Consider the following 13,411-nt stretch of genomic DNA (forward strand, 5'->3'; position numbering starts at 1 on the left):
GATGACAGTCGTGCTATCGGTCCAAAACACTGACTTCTCCAGTTGCCATTGTAGTTCCCTTTGAAGCATTCCATCCATTCTGACAGCGAGGACTGCCGCTGTGAGCTCCAAACGAGGAATAGTGATGTGCTTCAGAGGTGCAACTCTGGCCTTTCCAGCAAGAAATGAAACATGCACCTTATTGCCACCTTCCAGTCTCAGGTACGACACTGTACCATAACCAGCTTCACTGGCATCAGAAAAATTATGAATTTGTGCTTTCACAGATGTTTTAAAGTTCAGGGTTTTGATGCAGCGTTCCATCTTGAATACACTCATCCTTTGGATGTCGCTCAGCCAATCAGACCACTGTTTGGAGAAGGAGGGGGACATTTGTTCATCCCACTTCAGGTTTTGCCGGCAAAGCTCCTGCAACAGTAACTTGGCTGGCATTGTAAAAGGAGCCAACAATCCTATAGGGTCATACAGAGAGCTGACCACCGACAAGATACCTCTCCTGGTCTGTGGGCGTGGTTGTAATGAAGTCCTAAAGCTGAACTGGTCGGACTCCACGCACCATTGCAGTCGAATTGCTCTTTCCATAGGCAGGTGACCTGTGTCCAAATCCAGCTCTTTCATCTCTGTTGCTCTGATGTCACCTGGGATTGACGTCAAGACACAACGGCTGGTTGTCACCCATTTTTGGAGGTTGAATCCTCCCTGACTACAGAGCAGAGTCAAATCCTTTACAAGCTTAATTGCATCTCCCTCCGAGGCTGTAGACTTCAGGCAGTTGTCTACATAAAAGTTGTGATTGACTGTTTTGATCACTTCAGGAGGGAAGTGAGCTGCATTGTCCTCTGCAGTTCGCCTCAAGTCGTAATTGGCGCAGCTGGGGGACGAAACAGCTCCAAATAACTGTACCCTCATTCGATATTCTGCTGGTTCCTGGTCAGTATTGCCCTGAGGCCACCAAAGAAAGCGAAGACAGTTCACATGTTTATCAGGCACCCGCACCTGATGAAACATGGCCTGGATGTCAGCCATGACTGCGACAGGCTCTTTTCTGAAGTGAATGAGGACCCCCATAAGAGTGTTGGTGAGATCGGGGCCCTGCAAGAGCTGACAGTTCAGAGATGTTCCTTTGTATGAGGCTCCACAGTCATATACAACCCTCAGCTTTCCTTTGGTGGGGTGATGTACTCCATTGTGGGGAATGTACCACACTTTTCCCTCATCTTGTTCCAGCTGTTCAATGGGTACAACATCAGCATAACCTTGAACCAGCATATCATTGATGAATGAGGTGTACTCCTCTTTAAACTTGATGTTCTTTTCAAATGTCCTCTTCAGGCCTTGAAGTCGCTGCTCTGCAACGCAGCGGTTATTTGGCAAGACCGGTTCCTCTTCTCTGAAAGGTAAGTCAATGTAATAACGTCCATTTTTCAGTTCTGTAGAACTTCTCATTATATTCATGAATGTAATGTCCTCTCTTGACATTTCCAATTGCCCCTCTGATGTTTTTTTATTAAAATCATGGTTGTATTGCTTAATGAGCATCTCTTCCAGATGTTCCACAGATATGCGGTTTGTTGTGACAACAGAGCAGCCAGTCTTAACTCTGCCGTTATTTCCACTCCTAAGTGGTCCATTAATGACCCAGCCGACTCTTGTTCTGACTGCGTATGGGCCTTCATCTTGGCTGTTGATCAGCTCCCATGGTTCCATCACTTTTGCTGCATCAGTTCCGATGAGCAAATCCACATCTGCATTCAAGTTGTGCAGCTTTATGTTACTCAAGTAAGGCAATTTTTCCACATCATCCTGTCGTGGAATGTTCACACGTGACACTGGCACAACACTTTGGGTTAAGACATTGGGCAATTCAATAAAATCATCCGTATCCATGCCAGACACTTCCAAGTGAGACAATACATTGGTACTCACAATTTTCTTTTGCCCCATTGTTTGCAATAGAATACTGGCTGGCTTGCCACTTAGCCTCAATCTCTTTGCAAGGCTAAGTGCAAAAGGTACCGGAACTCCCCGGATCCAAAAATGCATAGGTCTGTACAACTCTGTCACTTATTTGGCTTTTCACTTGAACTGCAACAATCGAAAACACAGCATTGCACTCATCTCCGGCCCCTATATGGCCACATGTTTGAGACTGACCAGATGTTACACTCAGAGGGCTCACAGGTTCTTGTGCTTCATTAAAAGGTGTACTTATACCCTTCTGCTCAATGTGAAGGACTGAAGGATGCTTTTGCTGACACACTGCAATCCAATCGACTCCTGCAGTCTTTGCTTATGTGTCCCCGTTTCAAGCAACCAAAACAAATTCCATGCTCCTTTATGAAATGTATCTTGTCCTTTTGTGTCTTTAACTTAAACTGTGAGCATTTTTCAAGTGAGTGGCTGGTTTGTTGGCAGAATAAACAGCATTTGTTTTGACTTTGGGCAGAAAAGGACTTGATCTTATTATCCATGTAGCCTGTGTTTCTTTCTTTCATCGCAGTGACACCGGTGGCAAAGGTGCCCTGTTTCCTATGTCTTGGTTCACTGACAGTGGGGTGTTTGTTGCAGATGGTACATTTTGAGTCCTGAATATTTCCAAACAGTGGGTCAGAGGCAATTCTAACTTGTTTTTCAACAAAGTTCACAAGGTCAATGAATAGTGCTCTGCAACCACGTCTCTCCTGCAAATCACATGCATGGCTCCTCCACTTCTCCCTCACCTTATAAGGAAGCTTCATCATGATGTTTCTGAGGTTTGATGGCATGTCCAACTCATTCATGTGCATGATTTGCTGTGTTACATTTGAGCATTCCTGTAAGAACAGAGAAAAGGATTTCAGTGATTTGACATCTTCTGCTTTAACCAGATGCCAGCTATCAATTTTGTCCATATAAGCAGAAGCAATTTTGTATTCATTTCCAAAATGTTCAGCAAGCAGGGATTTAGCTCTTTGGTATCCTTTAACAGAGGGTAGGTGCTGACAACTGTTCACCAGGTCTCGTGGTTGCCCCCTGGTGAACTGCTCCAAGAAATGTAAACAATCACTTGCATTATCAGTTTTAACCTCAACACAATTTTCAAAGGATCTGATGAAAGAATCATACTGAAGAGAATCACCATCAAATGTGGGTATATTTCTCACTGGTAGGGAGGATGCTAAATGTTGCTGTACTAACATTGTAGTGATGTCAGTTTGGCGTTGCATGATATTCACAATGTCATTTTGGGTGTCATTATTGCATGTCATATTCAAGGAGGATGCTCGTCCTGTCTGTTGAGCATCATGAACCACCTGTGTTGGTGCTTGAGTGTATAGTGGTCTGAGGTCCGTCTGTAACACTGTCATTTGTTTAGGCCTGACAGTTTGTGATGTGTCTTTAAACCTGATGGTCTGTGAGGTTTCCTTTGGTCTTACAGTGACAGCCGGGGCATTAGGGTGAAATTCATTTTGCATGTTATTTTTGTCATTTCTCTGTGGGACAAATTGATTAGCCTGAGGATTGAGTTGCCTTGTACTCTGAGCCTTGTTCCTTTCCAGATAAGAGTTCATTCCATCCCTTTTGGAGCTGCATTTTGAGCTAGTTTCCAGAACATTGATTTTGGCATTAGTTGCAGCTAGCTCGGTCTCCAGAGCAAACTGTTCCTTTTCTTTTCTTAGTTCCTCCTCCTTTGCTTCCAACTGATGTTTCCTTTTTAAAGCCTTCATGCGCTCCACAATTGCTGCTTTATCAGCCTCTGCTTTTAGCCTGGCAGATGCGTGGATGATGTTTTAGATATTAGTGTGTTTTGTGTTGCCTTTCCTTTGGACCTGAAATGTTAGAGGCACTGTCCTCCGGATTGATATCATCAATAACAGCACTTTGTTTAGTTTGAGTCTCACCATCAACATTGCTAACATCATTGTCATTATTTTCAACTTCATTGTCGACATTTTCATTTAATTCCACATGAGGGTGCCCAGCAGCAGACAACCAATCCTTTACAGACTCAGTGAAATTACAAAATGTCATCATTGTTGCATTGAAATATGTATTTTGCCTTTTGACCTCCTCCTCGGGCAAATCCATATCTATGAAAGACTCATGCATGTCCTTAGCGTCCTCATAACACTTGATGAAGTTGCACAAATGAGCTAGCACAGACTTCACATTGTCAGTAGATTTCATCCAGACACGTATTGGTTCAATGTATTTCTTGGCCTGCTTGATTTTTGCCGAACTCTTTTCTTGGCACGTTTCTATGTAAAACGCCAAGCCTTTTGGGGTAAACTTGAGGCCCCGTTTTACAGAGGGCTCGGGCAGAGCAACATTCTCCACACTTGCAACGTTTGAATCAACCACAGGCATTGTCTCGTTTGTCTCAACCAGCTGCTCCATATTGTCTGATTGAGTTCACACAGGCAATTATATTGACACTTCACGTGGGAGATTTATGAATAAATGTCTTTTCGAGTCCAACAACTCCCAATATTCATCAACAAGTAGCGAAACAGTAATTCAGTCACTCCAAATAAGTTTGCTTTTTTCGAATATAGCTGACAGATTATCCTTCACCAATGTTATGTTGTTGTGGAGTAGGTTTGTGCGGCGTCCATTTAAGCCGTGGGTGGTCCTCTGTTCTCCGATCGTGTCTTTAACAGGCAATTCAAAGTTTCACAAAGTCATGAGCATTGTCTCAGATCTCCAGATCAAACGCTGATGAGCCGGCGTCCATGTTCCTTTGTCCTTTGATCAGCATGATCATCTCCGTTTGAGCGTGGAGGTGATTCCAGTCCAAACGTCCATGCAGTGCAAAAAATCCAAAAAGTGTCCGCTTCAATAAGGAAGGTTTTTGACTTTATGTAGTGGCTATTTGTCAACAACAATAAAGTTTCAAAAGGCCACTGAGGCACCATGTATAGTGGATCTTACGCAGATCAGGAGTTGGTAATTAATCCATTGTCCAGACAAGGCATCGACGTTTTTGTGGTATTTATTAGCTTCACCTTGCGGGAACAATACAGCAAAAGGTGTTTAAATGTTTGCTGAACTCAGCCCTGACACTGGTAAAAAACCATAGACCTTCCCGGTGCCCACTGACTGCTGCTGTGCCCTGATTGACTTAAATAAACCCAGCTGTGTGCCCAAATTGACCCATCACCTTCAAAATAAAAGCATTTTAGCTGGCACACAACTTAACTTAAATAATATGGCTGTAAATTAACTAATTCTACAAAACAAAAAACTAACAAATAAATACATTAAATAAATGTGAAAAATACTGAATAGCTTCCACAGTCTTTTCTTCCACTTTTGTGTTATAATCAAAAGGTGTTTTTTTGGCTATTTGTGAGTAGGTAAGGTACAGTACAACCTGTGATTTCTGACTTGAGTAAAATTATTACCCGTTGATAAGTATTTTTCAGAAAGTCATGTTGTGCTTTCAAGGGCGGAACTCAGTAGGTTATCTGTAAGAGTTTTTTGTATGATCTGGAAACTTAAATTAATAAAAGGAAGAAATATTATGTAAATTATTGGACCTTCTCAATATAAACTATACTTTAATTACAGTTTCCAGATATTAGAAGAGGCCATGAAACGATGTGTGTTATTGAGTCACACAGTTAGTGAGACAATGGTCCTTCTGAATTATCAATAGATGTATTAATGTTAAGTGAGCTGACTTTGAGGTTTAAACATATATACAAGTATAGCTTTCAGACAGGAAAACATGTGACCTTTGTGTGATGGCTGCATGATAAGATGTGTGTGCGTTCTGTCAAAGAGTCCTTTGTATGAATAATTATACTACTCCAAAGCATTGCTGTGGGACTGCTTGAGGGCAGAGACACACACACACACACACACACACACACACACACACACACACACACACACACACACACACACACACACACACACACACACACACACACACACACACACACACACACACACACACACACACACACACACACACACACACACACACACACTGTAAGGAGACGGGGCGAACCAGACAGAGTCAACAACTGCTGACTCATTGCCTAGGGTCCCGCCCAGAAGTGAAACCGGCCAATGGAGAACTACCAGCTCACGGTCTCGCCCAGAAGTGAAATCGCCAATAACAAATAGTTAGGGAGGAGCAACCAACACAACTCCTCCCACATAATTTGTATTTAAGCTGTTCCAATGTTCATACTCGGCGCTGTCTTCTGACTGACTGTCGTGGTACGTATATCACACGGTAGTATAATTCAGCCCGGAGTGCTCTGTATTTTGTGCTGTTGCAGGGTACTCTGTATTATGTATTGTTGTTTTTACCATTAAACGCAGCTTATTGCTTATCTCATTCCTCTGTGTTCGAGTCCTTTTCTTGTAGGAGCCTACTCATTAACGGACGGCGCGGAGCAGAGGTGATCCTTCCACCACCGCCATTGTGTGGTGCTCCAACAGTTCTTATTGTATTGGGGTCTACAACAGATGATATAAATGTTTGTGTCAGTGAATGTGTGGCGGGGGTGATTGTGAAAACAACGGGGACAGAGCTGGCTGCTGTCAGACGAACAGCTGTGCGGCATCATCACAAACGGAAGTCGCTTCACGTGACGCTCCGGAGGAAAGGACGTCCCATTGCTCTTAAAACTAATTTCCCTGCTTCTCGTGGTTTCCTTGCGTCTCTCCATGCTTCCCTGGTGGGAGGGACTAGTCGCAGGGAAACGACCGAAGTGAGGGACGCAAGGAATCCATTTAATCGAAGTGAGAAGGGCCCTGTGTGTGTTCCCTCCTACCTGTTCCCTCCTACCTGTTTTCTTGATTGTGTTCACCTGGTGCCCCTGTGTTTTCTCCTCCCTCCTCACCTGTCTCTTGTTTCCTTGATTAGTCATGTGTGTATTTAAGTTCAGTTTTTTCTGTCTGTCATTGTTGGTTTGTTGTTTGTCTGTGACTGTGTTCACCGGGGAGTGTTCTGTTTGTCCGTGTTATCCTTGAAATAAAGGTATTTTCAGTGTTATCTGCATTTGGGTCATGCTTGCTTCGCTCACCCGTAACAGATAGCTCATATATGAGACTTCCAAGGTCTTCTATTTTGAAACTGTACATCAGATTGTCCAGATTCTCTCAGAGTGATTAGATGGGGTGTCCTGCTATCACCCTGGAATGAAATAAGTCTTTGATAATTTGACAGTTTTTTTATTTATTCTTGTATAAAAACAGAAGGACGATAGCCCATATATGAGATTTCAAAAGTATTTTATTTTGAAACTCTACATCAGATTTTCCTGATTTTCTCTGATTGACTAGATGGGGTCTCCTGCTATCACCCTGAAGTGAAATAAGTATTTTATTGACTTCGAATTACTCTTTGATTATGGACAGTTCCATTAAATAATAATCAAAATATAGATGGACAATAGATCTAATTTGAGATTTTAACAAAACAGCATTCATTTATAATTGTGCTTCAGAAAGTTATTTACTCCTCAATCAATCAATGTTTATTTATATAGCCCAATATCACAAATGTTACATTTGTCTTAGTGGTCTTCACAGTGTGTACAGAATATCAGTATGACAATACGACACCCTCTGTCCTTAGACCCTCACATCGTACAAGGAAAAACTTCCGAAGAAAACCCAGTTTAAAGGGGAAAATGGGAGAAACCTCAGGGAGAGCAACAGAGGAGGGATCCCTCTCCCAGGACGGACAGACGTGCAATAGATGCCGTGTGTAAATTGAAAAGATAATACATTTGCAACATAGGTAGTCCAAATATTTGGAAATGCATGTGTGTATAATAGGAAGATGAATCCACAAGGATATCCATCCAGGACCGATGATCCAGGACCACAGCCACGACTCAAGATCCAGCGCTCGCGATCCAGGACACAGGACCGCAGGATCATCCATGACTCCGGATCCCAGCGTATATAGACACCAAAAAGAAAGACATTTGGGGAAGCTGGGTTAATCGGAACATGAGAGTACACAGGTATAGACAGAGAGAAGGAAGAAGTAAGATGTCCCCCGACAAACTAAGCCTATATCAGCAAAACTAGGGGCTGAATCTAATCAGCCCTAACTATAAGCTTTATCAAAAAGGAAGGTCTTAAGCGCACTCTTAAAAACGGATAGGGTGTCTGCCGCCCGAACACAAACTGGAAGCTGATTCCACAAATGTGGAGCTTGATAAGAAAAGGCTCTGGCTCCCATTGTACTTTTAGAGATTCTAGGAACAACCAACAACCCTGCATTCTTGGAACGCAATGCCCTAGTAGGACAGTAGGGTATAATGAGTTCTGTAAGGTAAGATGGCGCCTGCCCATTAAGGGCTTTGTAGGCGAGAAGAAGAATTTTAAATTCTATCCTGTGTGCTATAGGGAGCCAGTGTAAGGCAGCCAGAACAGGAGTAATGTGGTCCCTTTTCCTAACTCTGGTTAGTACACGAGCCGCAGCATTTTGAATCAGCTGAAGCGACTTGACTGACTTCTTGGTACTCCCTGATAATAAAGAGTTACAATAATCCAGCCTAGAAGTAACAAATGCATGGACTAGTTTCTGTTCTGATGGAAGTAGGCGGTCCTTGAAATTGATTTTATGTGGGCGTTAAAGGATAAATCCTGATCAAATATAACACCAAGATTCCTTACAGTCTCACTGGAGGCCAAATTAATGTCATCCATAGTTAGTATATCTTTAGATAAATTGTTTCGTAGATTCTTCGGAAACAAATTAAACTCCTACATTTTTATTTTAGGATGTTGTGAGATGGTGTCAACATCAATTGAAATTAGTCACCCAGTGGAAATGTCCGATATGTCTTCATAACTGTATCCTTACATTTTACATTCACTCAGTTATAATGTGGTAGTTTGTTTTAAATTGTTATTGATCACATTATATAGTACATATTTCTTAATTTAAGCTCCAACATGAATATGTTTGGTGTGTTTTTTAGGTATATTTGTTATTGACCGAGTAAACGCTTTTATTTTGAAGGCAGTTTTTACAGGCCTCTAGCGTAATGCATAGGATATTCGCGCACCGCAATACAACGTGCGGGCTCGCTTGACTGTGTTTTCCGAAGTGGGGGCTGGCTTGACCATAGTCTGTTTACCCAGTGTTTCCTGACATTAAACGTTTTATTTCACCTTCCTATGTGTTTTTAACATATATTAAAAAACTGGGACATTTCCGGGGACAGTTTCAACCGGGGACAGGCCAATACAAACGGGGACTGTCCCCGGAAAACGGGGACGTCTGGTCATCCTATGTTAAGGTTCATTTCCATTTGCGATGCTGTACTATAGCATAAAATAGACTAGCTTCAACGTATTGTTGAAGAGAGGCTTAGTGTATATTAAATCAACCTCACAATGAAATGTGTGTATCTTTAAAATATGAACGTTGTCGTGCCGAGAGATAGGGAGTCAGAGGCGGTGCAATGAAGGTGCAAAAGGGTACTTTATTTAAGAGCTGTTGTTCGGTTGCAGTCCGGGAAGAAGAGAATGAAGAGAGGAGGGCACACAACATATATAGACAACACCTAATATATATGTGGAAACAAAACCCCAACTGTGGTTCCATGTGTGAATTATGAACCAGTGTAGTAAATAGGTGGTCACCACACAAGCCCCCCCAGAATTCAAACATGGTAAAAAATCCTCGCGTCCGTGGAGGAAGCACCACAGGGGCCGAGGAGGGCGGGGTCGCAGGTGAGGGCCGGGCCATGGAAGGGGCCGTCGTAAGGGAGCCGCAGTACCCAGCAGGAAAGAGCGCTGCCCGGCCGCAGGTGAAGACACAGCGGTGGCGGGCATGAAATCTCCGGAAGAACGGAGCAGAATCCCAGGGAGGCAGGAGCAGTCACCCCGGGAGGAAGGAGCGCAACCCGGCCGCAGGCAGACGCACAACGGCGGCGGGCACAAAGTCCTCGGCAGGCGTCGAGGTATCCCCGGAAGAGAGGAGCAGTCCCCCCGGGAGGAAGGAGCGCAACCCGGCTGCAGGCAGACGAGCAGCGGCGGCGGGCACAAAGTCCTCAGCAGGCGATGAGGTATCCCCGGGAAGCAGGAGAGCAACCCGGCCACAGGAAAACGCACAGCGGCGGCGGGCACGAAATCCTCGGCAAGCCTTGAGGTATCCCCGGAAGGCAGGAGCCGTGGACAGATGAGAGGCCAGACAGGGTCCCGGAGCGCGACACCCATGGGCCGATGGAGCATGGGCGACGTCCGGAACTGTCGAGGCGAGACGGGGTCCAGGAGTGCGCCACCCAGGCGCCGATGAAAACGTGAGTGGCATCTGGATATCCCCGGAAGGCAGGAGAGGCCAGACAGGGTCCCGGAGAGCGCCACCCACGGGCCGATGGCAGCATGGGCGACGTCCGGAACTGTCGAGGCCAGACGGGGTCCGCTGTCGAGGTGGTGAAAAAGGTGAGAGTGTCCACACGAGGTCAACCGGCTGGTTTAACCTCCTCTACGGCACCGGAAAATAAATTGTTAACAGTCAGATGTTAACAGAAATACATCGACAGCCGTTAACAGCTAGCCATTAGCCGCTAGCTGGCAGCCATGGGTACCTGCTAGCCGTCGTTAGCCCCTCGTGGTTAGCCGCTAGTCGTCGTCAGCTAGCGCAGCCGGGACGAGCAGCCGCACGCCCCGAAGAAACAAGCCCACGAGGTAGCAATCGGGTTGCTGGTCGACCCAGCAGGTCGTGCATCGTCCCCCCGTTGGTTGGAAAGCCGATGCGGGAACGGTGAGCAACGTCCCCAGCCTTCTGTGGGGCACACACCGAGCCTCAGTCTGCATGCCGGTGGCAGCCACAGACCATACCAAAAACTCCCCGGCATTTCGAGAAAGAAACTTGAGTTCCTTTTGCCGTGTTCGGGTCCGTCCCAGAAACTTCGAGACTTTGTCAGGGTAACCAGTGTAGTGCCGAGAGATAGGGAGTCAGAGGCGGTGCAATGAAGGTGCAAAATGGTACTTTATTTAAGAGCTGTTGTCCGGTTGCAGTCCGGGAAGAAGAGAGTGAAGAGAGGAGGGCACACTACATATACAGTGGGGCAAAAAAGTATTTAGTCAGCCACCAATTGTGCAAGTTCTCCCACTTAAAAAGATGAGAGATGTAATTTTCTTCCTAGGTATACCTCAACTATGAGAGACAAAATGAGATCTGGAGACTGGCTAGGCCACTCCAGGACCTTGAAATGCTTCTTACGAAGCCACCCCTTCGTTGCCCGGATGGGGTGTTTGGGATCATTGTCATGCTGAAAGAGCCAGCCACGTTTCATCTTCAATGCCCTTGCTGATGGAAGGAGGTTGTCACTCAAAATCTCACGATACATGGCCCCATTCATTCTTTCCTTTACACGGATCAGTCGTCCTGGTCCTTTTGCAGAAAAACAGCCCCAAAGCATGATGTTTCCACCCACATGTTTCACAGTAGGTATGGTGTTCTTTGGATGCAACTCAGCATTCTTTCTCCTCCAAACACGTCTAGTTGAGTTTTTACCAAAAAGTTCTATTTTGGTTTCATCTGACCATACGACAATAGTGAAGTCACGTTGTAATAACAATAACTCATCTCTCTCGAGTTTTATTTTTCAGCTTTGCCAAAAGCCACTGTGTCAAGTGTCCATCTTGGGTTGCCGTCCGGAGGTCTCCAATATGGCGGACCATCTCGCACATGCGCACTGCAGATCGGGCAGAGCTGCAGATCGGGTAGTGACCATGGCCGTTTCTCAATCGCGAGGATGCTGGCTTGGTAGTCGTGTACTTCCAAGTCACTTCCTTCAGAAACGAAGCAAGTATACTTCCAAGCCACAGCTTCGGAAAACGAAGAAGAATGGAACAGGCTAACAAGTGTGCCACTCTCTCTGTCACAATTCACATGCTATGTCACGTTTGTAGTTTTGTCTGTGTTGGTGTTTTTCTTGTCTTTGGGTTTCCTGTCTTATTGTGTTAAGTGTTCACCCCCGTTTCCTGCCTGTCTGCTTTCTGTCTGTTTCCCTCCCTGATTACCCGATTGTGTTCACCTGTTGTCCTTGTGTTTCTCCTCCCCTGCCCGGCTGTTTCTCGTTGTCATGATTACCCCTTCTTGTATTTAGTCTTGTCTCTTTCTGTGTTCAGTGTTGGGTCATTGTTTGTTGGTGACGGAGTTCACCGGAGAGTGTTCTGTTCTGTATTTGTCATTTATCCTTGGAATAAAGGGTTTCTCAAGAGTTATCTGCATTTGGGTCCTGCTTCCTTCACTCATCCGTGACACTCTCTAACGGTTTCAACATAAATTGTACTGAAAATAAATACCTCACGATGTCTATCTAATTATGAACTTGCTTTACTTTCACGGAACACATTTATGGTGCTAACAAATTTAACAAAGTAACGAATTTACCAACACTACACATTTTCTACGCCACCACATACTTACATTTAGATGTGTGCTGCGTCGGTTCAGCCATTCTCCGCAAGGGTTTTTGAAATTGGTCCGTGCGCAAAGCATTGTGGGGATTTTAAAGACGCGAAGTCTACCCATGTGCAGCCTCGAAATTTCCCCCAAACCAAGGACGCGGCCTCGGTGGAATTCCAAGTATGCCGGAGATTGGAACAGTACTTCGGCGGCACTCGATGACGTAGCATCCTTGAAATATTGGCTTGGAAGCCAGTATCCTCAAGATTGAGAAACGGCCAGTCACCATATGTGTTCGCTCTATCGAAATCAGTCGGAATTCGCAACGGCTCATTTCAAAATAAACGTGGATTTGCGTAAAAAACAATTTTTTCGGGGTTCGGGTGTTTTGTTTGATTTTAAACAAACAAAGTCTTGGCTTTCAGAATATGAAACTTGTATTTCCAAACTCACACGATAAATACATTCTTTAAGCTTGTAAAGGGAAGATGACAGGCAATCTGCTCTTCCGCAGCGCCACCCCCCCTCCCTCCGGCTGACATTATGAATGTAAGCGTCGAGTAATCATAAATAACACGGCAGGGTCCGTTACAGTTTGTTTTCATCTGATTTTAATTAAACAAAGTCTTGGCTTTCAGAATATCAAACTTGTTTCGGAAAATTCAGATGATAAATACAACTTTGATGCTTGTGACGGCATAATTACAAGTGGAAAACGGAGTAACTTAACGTCACTGCAGGCATAACAACAGCCGGTGTTTCTCGTGAGGGTTTTCCTCAGGAAACAAACACAATACACACAAACGCAAAATTACACAAACACACACACACGCTCGCGAGCTTCCCCCAGACCAGTAATCCAAACGGAAATATCTTCCCTCCGTAGTAATTTGATCATTTGCTCCGCTAATAATCAATCAGATCGATGGATTCCAGAGAAGAGGAAACTTTGAAGGCCTTTTTCTCAAAATGATGACTCGGTGACAGTCATTATATAATGTGACATATTTCGCTTAATATTTGGAGTACAAA

This window comes from Pseudochaenichthys georgianus, chromosome 3 (genome assembly GCF_902827115.2).
Source record: "Pseudochaenichthys georgianus chromosome 3, fPseGeo1.2, whole genome shotgun sequence".
NCBI classification, from domain to species: Eukaryota; Metazoa; Chordata; class Actinopteri; order Perciformes; family Channichthyidae; genus Pseudochaenichthys; species Pseudochaenichthys georgianus.